The sequence below is a fragment of the Ahaetulla prasina genome, chromosome 1 (assembly GCF_028640845.1).
Source record: "Ahaetulla prasina isolate Xishuangbanna chromosome 1, ASM2864084v1, whole genome shotgun sequence".
In the NCBI taxonomy this organism is placed as follows: domain Eukaryota; kingdom Metazoa; phylum Chordata; class Lepidosauria; order Squamata; family Colubridae; genus Ahaetulla; species Ahaetulla prasina.
The window spans coordinates 187,895,031-187,912,589 of NC_080539.1; the positions used below are offsets into that span (position 1 = coordinate 187,895,031).

The following is a 17,559-nucleotide window of genomic DNA, read 5'->3' on the forward strand; positions in this document are numbered from 1 at the left end:
AAGTCAAGCAAAAGCAAAAGCAAAAACAAAAAACTCCAAGAAACTCCAGGAGCAGAAGCAACAGTAAGTCTAGTGTACTGCCAAGAGTGTAATAAGGGTTAACAGAGAGGCAGTTTCTGTAAGCAGGGCAATAAAGATTAGGCTAGGAAACAACACCAGAAAGTTGTAATTCCTTACAGGATTAACCATGTAAAGTGAAAAAAAACAAAAGCAGATTTCTTCTAACAACCGGTTCTACTGAACCAGTAGAATCCCACCACTGGATATATTTATGTAGGAGTCACTAGCAACATATAGTGCATGTTGTGACTATGACTATGTACGAAGGAAAAAAGCATTGTCTGTAAATGCTCATAGGAATGATTTGGTGTGTTGGATCCTATTTCAAATAAAAAGCATACAATCTGTTTCAGCAATGTCACTGGAATGATGTGAATTCTGCATCCTAGCCCCCATGCCCACATCAGTCATGTGACTGAGTGGGCATGGCCAACTCTATGTCACTCAGCAAGGTGCCACTCCATAGCATTTTGCTGGTCTACTAATTTAGTCACTTTGTCAAAGAATGACATAAGATTGGTTTGTTTTTAACAAACCCATGCTGACTATAGTTATAACTTTTTTTATTTGTAGTTGTTCACAGATCTGTTTTTTAAAATTATTTTTCCCAGTATCTTCCCAGGTTAGGCTGATTATCCATGTTAACCCATGTTAGGCTGATTGGTCTGTAGTTTCCTGGATCTGGTTTCCCTCACCTTTTTTTTTGAAGGTGGGAACCACATCAGCTCTTTTCCAAACCTCCGGTAGTTCCCCAGTGCTCCATGATTTTTTTAAGATATGATACAGTGGTTCTGAGATAACGTCTGTGTAAGGTCTTGCTTCTCCAAATCTTAACAAGAAATAGGACTCTTGAAGTTGTCAAGAAAATGAAGTTGTTCCAAAAGGAGCTTTTGGAAATGTGGCACACAGAACCTTCTCTGTGGGCACACACACAGTTGCCCTAGCCCAGCTCCAATCACGTTTCTCCATTGTGTTTCACTCAATCAATTCCAACTTCTCACAAAAGAAAAAGATCTCATAAAGTTGGAATTGATTGAGTGAATTTTTTCACTCGCACACTTCACAATGGGGGAGATGGGTCCCATCCTCCTCCTGAAGCCCATTACGATGCAGAGTCACAATGCAACCTTGTGTTGTCTCGGCTCACCAAAAACAAGCAATTGCTTTTCCTGCAGAGTTGCCTGTGTTGGGATACCTCCCCTCCCCTCCAACCAGCTGAGCACACTGCTCCTGGTCTTGTTGACCTTTGGACATCATTCTCACCACCCAGCACCAGTTCAGGGGTTCCTTTTCCCACCTCATGGGGGGGAGAGAAACAGAGGCAGGCAGAGAGAGGGGGGGGGAGGGAAAGAGAAATGGTATTACAAAAGTTTTCTTTTTTATTATTGCTAAACATAATGTTTCAAAAGCAGAAAAAGTTGCCCCAAAGGAGTCTTTGAGGGCCGAACCCTGAGAGGCACGGATTTCCTCTACCTTCTGTGTTCCCACCCCACACTAAAGTGAACCAAATGGGCTGGGGTCTCCCTGCTAAGCGGCCCTGCCGAGCCCGCTTGCAAACTCCGCCGAGCATGGCTCCAAACATTCAGCTCATGCATCATTCACCAGCTCCTCATCGGTGGTGGGGAAGGTGCACGCCCTGCCTGCTCTGCTTTCTCTGGCCAGAGGTGGGGTTCCATGCTGCCACCTCCCATTTGGAGTACCACATTTGTTTGCTTGCTCACTGCTTCCGAGGAGGGAGCTGTGCTCAGGCTGCCTGGACCCCTGCCACGGGAGGAGAGAGGGAGAGAGAAGGGGGGGGGATCTTCCCAACAGGATCCAGGTTGGTGTTGCCTTATTTTGTGTGGATCTTTTAACGCTTGGCTTTGCCTGTCAGCCTCCACTCCCTCTCCACAGCCCAAGTGATGGGATTCACATGACATGTGAAGCTGGACAGGAGAGCATGTATAGATAGATAGTGTTCTGTTTCCCTTCCCCCAATACTCCCAGCAAAGAGTCAGTCAGAGGCCTCCTTTTCTGATTTATTTACATATATATAAATGTCCTGGCCACGTCTACCCACGGGCCTGCCAAGTTTCTGGAGATAACAAGGAAATTACAGATAAGGCCAGAATTACTCACGAATATATTCTTCCCTCCATTGATACAGTTTGCCCGCGCAAATTCATTGCTTTGTCCAAGACAAAAAACCAGGAAGTCCCGCCTCCTATTTATAGTCTCTGCAGATGTCACTGCATGACAATTATGACTTGGCTTTATCCCAACGCTGCTTCTGCTGCGCGTGCTGGTCACGCCTGTGCAGTCTTGCATCACTCCAAAACTGTTCTTGGGGCGTTGCCAAATCAGAAGAAGGCTCGAGAGAATCAGGCCTTGCCGTCCCCTCCTCCTCCCTTTGAGTGGGTGCCAGGGAGGGAAAGGGCTCAAGAGAAGCAGGGCTTGCCAGGTCTTCTCCCTCACTTTCTGAATCATCCGAGTCCAGGAGTCCAGGTCCAGGAACCTGGGTCACAACAGATAGATAGATAGATAGATAGATAGATAGATAGATAGATAGATAGATAGATAGATAGATAGATAGATGGAAGATGGATGGATAGATAGAGGCAGGGGTGAAATCTAAATTTTTTTGCCACCGGTTCTGTGGGCATGGCTTGGTGGGCGTGTGACTGGGTGGGCGGGGCCAACATGACATTGCTCACATCACTCTTTCTTCTCTTTCTCCCTTCCTTTCTTTCTCTTTCTTCCTTCTCTGTCTCTCTCCCTTTTTCCTTCCTTTCTTTCTTCTCCCTCTCTCTCCCTTTTTTCCTTCCTTTCTTTCTTCTCTCTCTCTTGTCAGCCCCACTGTGCCGGGGCTCTCATTTTGGTGAGGACAGCAGCCGATGGAGCCAACCGCCCCATATTCCAGCCGCCTGGGAAGCCTCACCGTGCCTCCACTTGCTAGCTCTGCATCCTGTCGCTCACTGGTTGCTTCCCTGCCCACTCTTAACGCCGCTGACACCAATGCCACTGCTGCTGGGAGACCGGCTGGATGTGGCTGAATGAGGCTTGCTGTCCTGCCACAAGTAATAGAAAGTGTCTAGGATCCATGGTACGGTCAGACGAGAAAAGAGAGCGAGAGTGCAAGAGACCAATGTGGAAACAGTGATACCCGATTCTCAGGCAAGCATGGCAGAGCTTCAGGGAAGGGATTAAACTGCTAGCTTCTTCCTTACAGCCATTGATATCTCGGTCTTCCTCACTCTCTTTTTGCTCTGCAGGACTAAGCCTGGAGACAAAAGCGCCAAAAAACAGCTGTGACTGCTTGAGCCAGCCAAAGAAGAGAGGGAGGGAGAGAGAATTGGGTGTCACCATTTCCCCATCACTCTCTCGTCTCTTTTCTCATCTCCCCAAGAACTGAAGCTTTTTTCAACTGACTCAGAGCTCCCAGGCAGCCCAGATGTCCCGCGATGAGGCAGATCCAGGCTAATGCCATTGCGATCCTGACCATAGCCTGGATCCTAGTCACTTTCTATTACTTGTGGCAGGACAGCAAGCCTCATTCAGCTGCGTCCAGCCAGTCTCCCAACAGCAGCGGCATTGGCATTAGTGGCGTTAAGAGTGGGCAGAGAAGCTCCGACAAAGTCAAGCTCCATAAAGAAGAGGGGACCACCACCCCTTCTCATAAGTGCAGCTTTCCCCACCTGGGCTTCTGGAGTCTAGTGCCTGCCGATGGGTTGGCGATTCCAGCAACTGCCTTACTGCAGAACCAGATGCTGAGCGGGCGTGGGGAGGTTGTGGGGGGGAAGGAAAGGAAGAGCGTGGAGGTGTGGAAGTGTTGTGTCTTGCCCGCTCTCACAGCAGCCGGGGCCTTCTTATCTGCTCCCGAACACGGAGGAATGTATGCCTCCCGTTCCCAGTCCTGGCTCCATGCCCAGACAAGCTGAAGAGGAGGGGGCACCTCCCGGTCCCAGCCCTGGCTCCATGCCCAAGCAGGCTGCAGAGGAGGGAGCACCCCCCGGCCCCAGCCCTGGCTCCATGCCCAGGCAAACGGAGCAGCTAGACCCCTCCCCCTCCTCCACAGCAGGTGAGCCTGAGGAAGGTTTATTTCCAACAGCTGCTGATTGGAGTGACCCTCGCATCAGAAGACTGGATAGGCGGAGGCAACAGAAGGAAAGGAGGGGCAGGCCTTAATGAGTGCTGAGTCATGGAGCCACACCCCATAGCCTATATAAAGGATCTGCTTTCTGGCAGTCTCTGAGTCAGGCAAAGTCGAACTTATCTTGCTGAAGTCACTTTCTGGTCTCCTGCCTGCTCTGAGGACTTTGCTAGGACTTTGGGCAGAGCTGCAGAGGCAAGCCTGATTTGGATTTCCCTGACCCGGCCGTCAGCGGAGGAGTGGGACACGACAGGAAGAGTCAGCTGAGTTTGTGGGGAGATTGGCTGGTGAGGAGGAAGAGATGGAGTGGCAAAGCAGTGGGGGTGGGCGCAGTAGCATGGCTTGTGCCATGGGAATTGATGTATTTATTCCAGCATTTTTCTAGCAGCTTACATCCTTCCCCAAAGCCCTGCCATGCTTGCCTGCCTTCCATGTGGGCTTCAGCTTGCCTGCCTTCGCAAGCTGGCCACTGGGATGCCAGGAAGGCAGCGTGGAAAGCAGGCAAGCATGGCAGGACTGTGGGGCATGGATTGGTTTGGGGGCGTGGCCGGCCAGCCATTGCTCCTGGTTCGGCAAACCAGCCCCAGTCTTTGCTATCTACTTGCCTGATCCAGTCCGATCCAGTAGCATTTCACCCATGGATAGAGGAGGGAGGGAAAGAGAGAGAGAGAGAAACAGAAAGGCAGAGAGAGAGGGAGGGAAAGAGAAAAAGAGGGAGAGGGAGATGGAGATGGAGGGAGGGAGGGAAAGAGAGGAGGGGAGAGAGAGAGAGGAAAACAGAAAAAAGAGAGGGAGGAAAATAGAAAAAGGGAGTGAAAGAGAAAGAAAGAGGGAGTGAAAGAGAGAAAGAGGAGGCAGAGGGGAAGAGAAAGAGAGAAATGATATTACAAAAGTTTTTCTTTTTTATTGTTGCTAAACATAATATTTCAAAAGTAGGAAAAAATGAAGGGGCATAAAAGTGCATTTATCAGGTTTTTCTTAGAACAATTAGCTGAACTCTGCATTGTTTATCATTATTTTAGGTAGTAAAACCTCATTATTCAGGTTAAATTGCCGTGTTGGCACTTTGCGATAATTAAGTGGGTTTTGGGTTGCAGTTTGGGCACTCGATCTCTAAAAGGTTTGCCATCACTGGGCTATAGTCTCTTTTTGTGTGAAAACTGATGCAAAGAATGAGTTAAGCAGCTCTGCTTCCTATTTACTGCCTGTTATTTCTTCTTTCTTTAATGGACTGACTGTTTCATTGACTTTTTTCCTGTTTTTTATATGTTGAAAGAAACTTTTTAAAAAATTATCTGACTTTTGTTGCAAGTTTTTGTTCATTCGGAGTCTTTGTTTTCCTGACTTCATCTTTGCAGATTCAGGCTACTGGCTGATGCTCTGCCTTAATTATGTGTGCCTCTTTCCATTTTTTATACTTATCTTTTTGTCTTTCAGTTTATCAGAGAAATCTTTGTGCAACCGTGCGGGTTTCTTCTTGCATTTCTTGTTTCTTTTTTGGAGGTATTGTGGCTTTTATGATATTTTTCAGTGTTTCCCACACTTCTTGAGTTGTTTTCCACTTTAGGATTTTTATCCATGAAATTTTTGCCTAGGCTCTCTCTGAGTTTGTTAGTTTTCTGGTTGGATTATATTCTATTGCTTGTTTGTGCATTATATTGCATTCCAGTACGACTTGATCACTCTCGCCCAAGGTTCCAACAACTTCAACTCCATCTATTAGTAAGAATTAGTTTTTTCTCTAGTTCCCTCCTCTACCTTCTGGATGACAAAGCTGTCATCCAAAATGTAAGGGGCGTATTTAAGCACACCAGTGTTAGGTAAGATGAGGTCCACAAGAATTCCTAGTGGAAAAAAAGATATCACCATTAGATATGTAAACCATTGGTAAGTTTAGGAATCCTCTCATGTTTCTTGTCTGCCTTAGATGCTTTTCATCGTAAAATACATGGGAAAATCCAATTAGAGTGGAAAGCCAATTAGAGTTAGGATTTGGGTTGTGACTAGCCTTAGGGTAGGATGAGGTTTCCATGAATTTGAAGTGTAAAGTAGATATTGTAATTAGATTTGTAGAGCGTTGTTATAGTTAGAAGGCCACTCATGTTTTCAGACAGACTTGTCTCATGAAAACATCCCTTATACTGAAAATTCACATAGGGTTACCTTTCCAAGAATTCCTAGTGGAAAATCTATTGATTTTTACAAATTGATTTGTAAGATATTCGTATGCTTAGGAGGCCGATCATTTTTCGAGTCTGTGCTGTACAGGTAGTCCATGACTTACAACCACAATGGAACCCAAAATTTCTCTTGCTAAGTGAAATTCAGAGACATTTGTTAAGTGAGCTTTGTCCTATTTTTATGACCTTTCTTACCACAGTTGTTAAATGCATCACTGCAGTTATTAAATTAGTAACATGATTGTTAAGTTAATCTGGCTTTCCCATTGACTTTGCTTGTCAGAAGTTTGTAAAAAGGATCACATTTTTTTTTTTTTTATTTGTCGTAGCAATATATACAAGCATTACATAAAGGATTATATAATATATAAACATATATATGAGAAGAAACAAGGTAATATAAACATATATATATATATATAGGGGAAGAAACAATAGGACAGGAATGGTAGGCACGTTTGTGCTCTTATGCACGCCCCTTAGAGTCCTCTTAGGAATGTGGTGAGGTCAACCGTGGATAGATTTTGAATAAAGCTTTTGGGGTTATGAGAAGAGACCACAGAGTCAGGTAATGCATTTCAAGCATAGATAATTCTGTTACAGAAATCTGTTTTCTGCAATCTAAACTGGAGTGGTTGACATTGAGTTTAAATCTGTTGGTGGCTCTTGTGTTATTGTTATTGAAACTGAAGAAGTCATTGACAGGAAGGACATTACAACGGATGATTCTATGAGCTAAACCCAAGAAGCTATGTAGAATTAAGTTAACAACTCTTAGAGCCTTTTTTGCTATATAGTTGCAGTGGGCTTTGGCACTTAGATCGTTAGATATAAAAGGTCTTTGGCAGGGTGGGGGTCATCTGTGAGGTAATGTCCATCAAGCATGTACTTTGTGATTGGGTTCTTTCTTCCAATATGCAAGACTGAGCATTTACTGGTTGAGATTTGTAGTTGCCAAATTTTAGACCAAGGAATTAGACGATCAAGGTCCTTTTGAATTGTGGATGTATTGTCAGTGGTGTTGAAAAGTTTGACATCGTCAGCAAAGAGAACACAGTTACTTGAGATACGATCACAAAGATCATTTATGTATATTATAAAGAGAGTTGGTCCAAGAACGCTACCTTGAGGAATACCACTCTTGACAGGAACAGGATTTGATAGAGCATTACCAATTTTAACTACTTGTTGTCTGTTTGACAGAAAAGCAGATATCCAGTTGTGTAAGGGTCCTGAAATGCCATAGGATTTTAAGGAGTTTATCATGTACTACTGAGTCAAAAGCTTTACAGAAGTCTATGTATATTGCATCTATTGATTTACCTAGATCAAGATTTGTAGTCCATAGGTTTTTACAGTGGAGAAGTTGTAAATTGCATGATAATTTTTTTTCTGAAGCCAAATTGTTTATTTGAGAGAAGGTTGTGTATTTCTAAGTGCAAGGTAATGGATTGGTTGATGATGGATTCCATTACTTTGCAGGCGACGCAGCATAAGGAGATTGGTCTATAATTATCAACTAAGCTGGGGTCGCCTTTTTTGAAAACTGGAATGACTGTGGCTAGTGACCAGAGATTGGGAAGGGAACTGGTTGTGAAAGTTTTATTAAAGATTATACTTAGGGGTTCTGCTAAATTACTAGAGAGTATTTTTAAGAAGTAAGCACAAAGTCCATCAGATCCAATGGATAGAGATGGTTTCAAGTTGCAAAGAGCTTTTCCAACATTTTCTTCTGTAAAATCTATATTTGTTAAGTCGTCATACTCATTGCTTGTACGATTTGGGAATGTCGGATATGTGCCATCACTGTTGACAAAAACTGAGCCAAAGAATTTGTTAAAGAGGTTTGCTTTAGTTGCTTCGTTATTGTATTCATTGCCATTAGAATCTTTTAGTGGTGGCATGGATCTAGAGTCTTTAAGCTTGTTGTTGACAAAATTATAGAAGGCACGACTGGAATTAGTGTGCAGAAGATCCTCTTCTTGCTTGGTGTGGTAATTTGTGCATTCGGTTTTTATTTGGTTGCATATAGTTCTGTAGCGATTTTTAAAATTTGCTACATAGCCCTTTTTGTTTCTTTTCCAGAGGGATTTTTTTTTAGATTGAAGCTTTTTTATTGATATGGGTAGTTTGCTTTTCCTGATCTTGGTGGTAGTTTGTGGTACGTATAGTTTGATGACTCTATTGATTTCGAGTAGGAAAACTCTATAGTGGTCTTCAGCAGTTATACAGGTTGAGAACAGATTTTGCCAGTCCAGAGATGAAAGATCATTGTTTATAGAATAGAATAGAATAGAATAGAATAGAATAGAATAGAATAGAATTTTTATTGGCCAAGTGTGATTGGACACACAAGGAATTTGTCTTGGTGCATATGCTCTCAGTGTACATAAAAGAAAAGATACGTTCATCAAGGTACAACATTTACAACACAATTGATGGTCAATATATCAATATAAATCATAAGGATTGCCAGCAACAAGTTATAGTCATACAGTCATAAGTGGAAAGAGATTGGTGATGGGAACTATGAAACGATTAATAGTAGTGCAGATTCAGTAAATAGTCTGACAGTGTTGAGGGAATTATTTGTTTAGCAGAGTGATGGCCTTCGGGAAAAAACTGTTCTTGTGTCTAGTTGTTCTGGTGTGCAGTGCTCTATAGCGTCGTTTTGAGGGTAGGAGTTGAAACAGTTTATGTCCAGGATGCGAGGGATCTGCAAATATTTTCACGGCCTCTTCTTGATTCGTGCAGTATACAGGTCCTCAATGGAAGGCAGGTTGGTAGCAATTATTTTTCTGCAGTTCTAATTATCCTCTGAAGTCTGTGTTTTTCTTGTTGGGTTGCAGAACCGAACCAGACAGTTATAGAGGTGCAAATGACAGACTCAATAATTCCTCTGTAGAATTGGATCAGCAGCTCCTTGGGCAGTTTGAGCTTACTGAGTTGGCGCAGAAAGAACATTCTTTGTTGTCCTTTTTTAATGATGTTTTTGATGTTAGCTGTCCATTTGAGATCTTGCGATATGATAGAACCCAGAAATTTGAAGGTTTCTACTGTTGATACTGTGTTGTCAAGTATTGTGAGAGGTGGAAGTATGGAAGGGTTTTTCCTAAAGTCTACCACCATTTCTACGGTTTTGAGTGTGTTCAGTTCCAGATTGTTTTGGTTGCACCACAAGGCTAGTTGTTCGACCTCTCGTCTATATGCGGATTATAAGGTCATAGTTGGCTTTTTTGAAGTTGTAGATGGGAATGCTATTGATATGACGATTTAAGTGACGACGTATATTAAGACGGAAGTCAATCATGCAATGATGACTGTTGGAAAAGGGTTCTCTTATTTGTAGTCCATAAATGGTATTGGTGTTCTTGCAGAAGATGAGGTCAAGGCAGTTGTTTAGTCTTGTACTGTTAGTTACAAGTTGTTCAAGACCTAGGTTTGTAACAGCGTTGTATATTGTAGTATGAATTGGATCAGTTGTACATTCATTTCTTATCCAGTTGATGAGAGATAAATTTAGGTCACCCAGGAAGATGAGTGGACATGGGCAAGAGGCAGCCCATGTTAGTAGTGAGGTTAAAATATTAGCATGAGTAATGTCGTAGTCAGGGGCTCTGTAGCATAGTATGAATCGAAGTGTGGTATTAGATGATAGGTCGCATACAATAGTTTCAGGAAGAGAAAGTTTGTGTGCAACTTGAATGTTTTTTAGATTCAGTGACTTTTTATAGAAATTAGCCACTCCACCACCTCTTCGGTTTTCACGATCTGATCGGTGAACTTGATATTCTTTGTTTGAAATGATGGAGTTAGGGATGGATGAGATTAGCCATGTTTCACAAATAAATATAATATCAAATGTACCACTGTTTAGCAGCAGGATAAATTCAGGTAATTTGTTAACAATACTTCTTGCATTTATCAATTTACATTTAAAATCTGTAGAGAAAGGTGTTAAAGAGGTAAGGGGCGTGCATACCTAGTTTTGAATGTTAGTTGGTTGAGGGATATGTATAACTGGTGGTTGTATAGGAGGTTGGATGGGTGGATGGATGTTTTGGGTGGTGAGTGTTTGGATGTTGGGTACTTGACTGTTTGTTGATATGGTTGGTTGGATGGATGGTTGAAAGGCTGGTTGGATGGTTGTTTGGAAGGTTGGTTGGATGGATGTTTGGCTGGCTGGCTGGATGGTTTGCTGGATTGGATGACAGTTTCGATGGATGGTTGGGTGATGGGTACTTGATTGATCATTGGGATGGCTGGTTGGATGTTTTGGGCGATGGGGGGTTTGGTGGTGAGTTTTTGATTGTAGGAATTATTTTTTATGCAATTGGCACGGTAATCAATATATAGGTTTGACTTCTACAGAATCAAACAGAACTGATTCTGATTAAAAAAACTGATTCTGTAGAGCTGTTTAGACAGCATTAATCTGCTTTCAGCAGCTTGTAAATCTCTACCCTCGGGAAAAGAGGGGGAGGTGAGCATTCGGGCTGAAGTAGAGCCCCCAAGGAAAGCCCCAGGAAGATTTCTGGTGGTTTGTTGGGAACGCTCCTTCTATAGCTCAAAAAAAGCTCCAAAATCCAGAACGCTTCTGCAAATGGCAGAACAAAATGCAGCGTCATCTCCGTGACTGATGGATTACTGAAGGATTGCTAACACAGACAGAGCTGAAAACAGGAGTGCTGGCATTTGATTGTAAGATGATTTTAACTCCCTGACAGAGAAGGTATTCGTATTCAAGAGTGTAGATGATGAAAGATGGTGTTTTGTGTATTGAAAGTGAAAGCTAAGCTAAGCGAAAGCTAAGAAAATGCTTATTACAATTGCTGGCGTGGAACCTTTAAGAAGAATATACCAAGATATTTTTTTTTTTAAATGGATTTTTTTAAAATCTCTTTTTTTTATTATCTTTTTCTTACAATGTTTAAGAAGAAAAGCTTATTGAATTTTTCTTTTTTTCTTTTTTTTCTCTCTCTTTTTTTGGTATTACTTAGTTTTAAAATGGCCTTCAAGCACTTCTAAAATATTGGAAATATTGGAAATATTGGAAATTTCTTCACTTCAGATACGGAAATTGAAAGAAGATATTAAAGACAGTCTAAAGAATTTTTTACAGGAGCTTATGGAGGCTCATCTTTCAGAAATAGATCAAAAATTTAATGAAATGGAGAAAGAAATACTGGATTTTAAAGATATGGTGGAAGAGCAGAGGAGGGAGATGAAAAAAATAAAGGAATCAATTACCCCCATTATTGTTATCTAGTATTCAGACAGAAGAAAGACTGGATGAACTTAACCAAATTAATTTAGATTTGCAAAGGAAAATAGATGAAGTTCAAATTAATTTGAATTTAGAAAGTAAAATAGATGATATTCAGGTTAAGGTAGATAAGGTAGATGAAGAAAGGGTTATATTACAATATAAATTAATGGAATATGCTATAAGGTAAGGGGCTTAAGAGAATGCAAAGAGGAAAATTTGAAAGAGATTTTTATTCAGGCCTTTGCTCAGATAAAGGGAGTGGAACCAGAAGATTTTGAAGTTAATATTGAAAAATTTTATTGTGTTAATTCTTGGTTGGCAAGGCAGAAGTGTTTACCGAGAGATGTGGTTATTTATTTTACAAATAAGAAGATTAGGTATGGAATTTTGCAAGCATTTTATAAAAATAAATTTCAAATATTAGGACAAGATATAATAATGATGAAGGAAATTCCTCCTAAAATGTTAAGAAAGAGAAAAGAATTTGCCTTTTTAGTGGATGAGCTTAAGAAACATCAGATATATTTTAGATGGGAGGTTCCAGCTGGTTTAACAGTGAATTATAAAGGAAGAAAGTATTTTCTCAATACAGTTTGTAAAGCACAAGATTTCTACACTAATGTATTTATTTATTTATTTATTTTATTTATTTAATCATATTTATATACCGCCCTATCTCCCGAAGGACTCGGGGCGGTTAACAGGCACTTAAAAAACATATAAATACATAAATACAACATAAAAACAATTAAAAAACTTATTCTAAAAGCCCGATAGTTAAAATTATGATTAAAAATATAAAACTAAAACCCAATTTAAAACCCATAAATTTAAAATCTAACTCAGTCCCGCGCAAATAAATAAGTGTGTTTTAAGCTCGCGGCGGAAGGTCCGAAGGTCCGGAAGCTGACGAAGTCCTGGGGGCAGTTCGTTCCAGAGGGTGGGAGCCCCCACAGAGAAGGCCCTTCCCCTGGGCGTCGCCAGATGACATTGCCTCGCTGACGGCACCCTGAGGAGTCCCTCTCTATGAGAGCGCACGGGTCGGTGAGAGGTATTCGGTCGCAGTAGGCGGTCCCGTAAGTAACCCGGCCCTATGCCATGGAGCGCTTTAAAGGTGGTCACCAAAACCTTGAAGCGCACCCGGAAGGCCACAGGTAGCCAGTGCAGTCTGCGCAGGATAGGTGTCATGCGGGAGCCACGAGGGGCTCCCTCTATCACCCGCGCAGCCACATTCTGGACTAACTGCAGCCTCCGGATGCCCTTCAAGGGGAGCCCCATGTAGAGAGCATTGCAGTAATCCAGGCGAGACGTCACGAGTGCGTGAGTGACCGTGCATAGGGCATATTAAAGATTGGGAACTCTTTATTAATAGATGTTGGGAACTCTTTATTAATAGATGTTAAGTTGAATGGTGAATAGATGATGGAAAAAGTGTAAGACAGAAAAAGGGGAGGGAGAATGTTTAATTCTATTATATATGATTATGATTAATTTTTGTAAATGATTTATTTTGGATATAAATGTGTAATTTTAGGGGTACTATTAGATATATTTCAGGTATAAAGGAATAGGAAGATGGAATATTGTTTAACTTTGGAGGATAGATAGTAAAATTTAGGAATTTGGATTAAATATTATATTTAAGAGATGGATGTAATGTTGTTATATGGCTAATTAGAATTTAATTGTTATAATAGATATATTTTGGATAAGTTATAGGTGTAATTTTAATAATGTTATTTGATATAAGCAAGGTAAAGTGAAGATTTTAATTATTACAATTGATATATTGGATATTTGTAATATTATTTGATGTATATAAATGTCAAAGATGTGAAAAGATGGACTATTGTTTACCCTTGAAGGTTGGACAGAAAAATTTAAGAAATTAAGTTGGAAATATGAACTATTTTTGAGAGACTGCTTAAGGAAGAAAGACATTTTAGAAGAACCCTTGGTGAATATTGGAAGATGGAACGTTGTTTTGATATTGATTGATAAAGGTTGGATATTAAAAACTATGTACTTTATTCAAGAACAAACACTAACTCAATCGGAAATTTCTGAGAACTCTAGGAGTGGAATGGTCTGATATATAATGGATTGGAAGAAATGTATTTTCTTTGTTTCTGGAAGGGGAGTTGAGGTTTTAAGGAGTGACTATGGATTATGATTTGTGTTATATTTTAATTTTTGTTGTTAATTTTATACCCTGTATTCGGTTCTGGGAAGTCCCGGGGGGTGGGGGGAGGTAGGGAAAGGGAGGAGGAGGGGGGATGAGGGTAGAAAATGGATTGATGGTTAATGTACAAAGATGATTGAAGATGTATAATTAATGTAAGATCGGAGCTGCCTGGCTACCACTTCAGAATGATGGGAAAGAAGGAAGTAGAAGGGAGAAGGAGGTAGGAAAGAGAAGAGGAGGAAGAGGAAAGGAAGAAAGAGGGATAGAAGAGGGAGAAGAAAGGAGTAGGGAGGAAGGAGGAGAAGATGTAGATAAGAGAGGGGGAGGATGGTTGTGGAAAGTAGAAGAAGGTAGAGAAGGGAAGAGAGTTAAAGGAAGGGGGTGGTGACCGGGCAGGTCCGATTAATTGTATATGATGGTACATTAAATGTGTTATTGGATATGAATGTTAAAATAAAACTTTTTTAATATATATATATATATATATATATATATATATATATATATATATATATAGGTTTGATTCACCATTGTCTTGTCTTCGTTTAAGTTCAGTGCGGAGTTCACGAGAACGTATCCGTTGCAAGAAAGATAGATCGGGGCGTGATCTAAGTTTACTGTAGGCAGGGTTTGTTTTAGCAATTGAGTTGATGGTATATATGAACTTACGTTTGCTGTTCTCGTTTATGCAGATGACTCTGCAGAATCTTGGTGCTATTGATCCGTCACTGTTTTTATATTCTGGTCCATCTCTGGAGACTGCAATTATTTCATTTGGGGAGATGGATGATGAATTATAATTTCCAATTATGTTGTGAATTTTGGTGATATCGGGTTCGTTTGTGTTTTCTAGTCCAAATAATATTGCATTATTTATTTTTTGACCTCTCTCCATGGCATCTCTAATTAGTTGGTCAGTAGTTATTTGTTGTTTAGGTTGAGTTGAAGGATGAGTATTATGTAATGTTAGATGAGTTGGGAAGAGATTTAGATCAGTTGAGAATTCATTTTTTTGTGTTGTAATTTGTTTTATCAGATTGGTGAAACTTTGTTCAATAACTGTTAGGATTTTTTTTTCTAAGTTTTGTTCAATAGCTAGTATTCTTTTTTCTAAGTTTTGTTCAATAGCTGCTATTATTCTTGTTTCTAAGTTTTTATCAGCGTCAATGGTTGATCTTTTGGATTTTTTGGCTGGCATGGTAAATTTTTTTAATTTTTTAATTTTTTTTTAATTATTATGTAATTAGTATTCAAGCAGTATTATTCTTATTTCTTTTAATTTATTTCACTCTTACCAATTTCAACAATTGAAAAAGTATCTTCTCTTAAATTGATCTTTCTTAACTTCTATCTCTCAGTGATATTGAGGAATCCTCGTTTGCAAGCTTCGGCAGAGGGGGAAGCCTGATGTCAGACTCAGGAATCCCTGGCAGCAAGCCTCGGCTGTGGGGAAAGCCCGGTGTTGGTGTCGGCAGTGGGAATCCCCAGCAGCAAGTCCCGGTGGTGGGGGAAGCCCTCCTCAGCGCTGGGGATTTCCGGCAGCAAGTTTTGGCAGCAGGGAAAGCTCGGTGTCCATCATGGTGGTGGGACTCCTCAGCTGCAAATCCCGGCGGTGGGGGAAGCCCTCCTTTGCGTCAGGAACCTCCGGCAGTGAGCCTCGGCGGTGGGGGAAGCCCGGTGTGGGTCACGGCAGTGGGAATCCCCAACAGCAAGCAGCAGCAGCGGGGAAAGCCCTCCCCAGCACGGCCACAATGGTGGGAAATCCAAAAATTTAGTCCCTTGGTTGTAACCCCAGCGGTGTTGCTCACCCTGGCGGTGACAGTCGCTTCAAACTTTCTAAGAACGGCCCTTACAAGATGGCAGTAGTAACGGCAGTTGGGCAGTTGCTGGTGGTTGTGGAGGAGCGATATGCTGGGATTAACGCTCTCAGAATATATCAGTCGGATCCTCAGCACTTCGTCAAAGTGGGGACACCTGTCAGTCCTGGGAGTGAGGGATATTTAATCAATAATTGTGATTTGATCTTAGCCCCTCTCTTTTTCTGTTGCTCTCGTGCTCACCGGAACCGGAAATGACTCTGGAACACCAGAACCATCATAAATATGAGTCAGTTGCCAAATATCTGAATTTTGATCACATGGCCCGAGGGATGCTGCAATGGTCATAAATGTGAAAATGGTCATAAGTCACTTTTCTCAGTGCTATTTTAACTTCGAATGGTCACTAAACAAATTGTTTTAAGTTGAGTACTACCTGCATGTGTTTCCTGGTAAAATATATGGAAAATTCATTAAAGTGGAAATCCAATTAGGGTTCAGATTTGGGTTGTGATTGGAATTAGGGTTAGGTCTCAATAAATTCACAGTGAAGAATAGATATTTCTAATAGATTTGTAGGACATTGGTATGCTTAGGAACCCTCTCATGTTTCTGGACTTCCGCACTGGCTTGATCTCATAAAATATATGGAAAAAATCTCATTAGACTTGAATTTAAATTATAGTTAGGGTTAGGGTTAGAGTTAAGTCTAGTGGTGGGATTCAAGTAATTTAACAACCAGTTCTCTGCCCTAATGATTTCTTCCAACAACCAGTTTGCCAAACTGCTCAGAAAGTTAACAACCGGTTCTCCCGAAGTGGTGCGAACTGGCTGAATCCCACCACTGGTTAAGTCCCCAATAATTTTAGTGGAATTATTGAAAAATAAATATCAGTGGAAATGAAGGACTATTGAAAGCAGTCCTTTGTTTCCATTTTTAATTAATATTTGAAGCAGACATAGTAGGGATAGGAGAATAATTGAAGATATGAGACTGCTAATACATAGAAAATAAAATTGCTGATAGTTGAACAGACAAATGAAATAGTTCTATTGAAAGATGTATCAGGTAGTGGAAGAAAAGCATGAAATGCTTTAGAGACAATTATAATTGACCTTAGGTCCAAAACATACTCTTAGGACTCAATCACTTTTAAAGTGATGGAAATTTGGTAATCTTATATTCCAGTTCCACTCTGGTAAAGTGCAAGTCCTATCTAAAGGTGCTTTAGCTCATTCTTAATGTGATAATGGAAATCCTATTTAGAAAATCAATACAAATTGTCATACTAAAAAAAGCAAACTAATTGACAGTCTGGCATTAATTGTTTACAATAAATTTAGATTGTAACCTTATTTTTAAATTGTGTCATTAGAGTTGTAATCCTGTAAATCATGTGCTAATACACTTCCCACAGAAAAAAAGAGTTATGGTCCTTAAAACCTTTTTAATAAGTACTTTCCAACTTTTGCCTAAAACAGGAAAATATTATGGCTTTTTAGCACTGAAATTATAAAGTTCTTCCATCTTTAAATATAAAACTGATGCCTCTAATTTAAAATTCTGGATTCTGTCCAATCTCTAGTGTATAAAATGAATAATTAATGTTTATCTTTCTCCCTCATGTTATTCAGAAGATCTTAAAAATGCAAATTTCAATCCTATACAGGCATTTACTTGAACCAGAAACAGATGATGGTAATATGCAGGTTCTATCCTGTAACTCTCCTTTTAATTAACATACATTATTTTGAAGTAATGCATAGGATTTTAAAATAGATTCAGTTGAATGTGCTTTAGATGGGAACCCTCTTGTAGTACAGATAGCAAATTATGTAATTCAAGAAATTACAATACATATTTTATCACAAAAGCTCACAAAATTTAAAAAAAACAGTTTTATTAGTATGGTTTACTA

General features: G+C 40.4%; 1 protein-coding gene and 1 long non-coding RNA gene across 2 annotated transcripts in view; one reads left to right on the top strand and one right to left on the bottom strand.

Annotated features, from left to right (window-relative positions):
- Window positions 1–17,559, top strand: part of TRPM8 (transient receptor potential cation channel subfamily M member 8) — a 657,600-nt gene that overhangs the window by 139,986 nt on the left and 500,055 nt on the right. The gene's annotated exons all lie outside the window — the stretch shown is intronic.
- LOC131199512 (uncharacterized) overlaps window positions 2,065–17,559 on the bottom strand; it is a 255,514-nt gene continuing 240,019 nt past the window's right edge. Inside the window, exon 2 of the long non-coding RNA XR_009155355.1 lies at window positions 2,065–2,554. This is a non-coding gene — a long non-coding RNA (uncharacterized LOC131199512). The remainder of the gene's footprint in view (window positions 2,555–17,559) is intronic.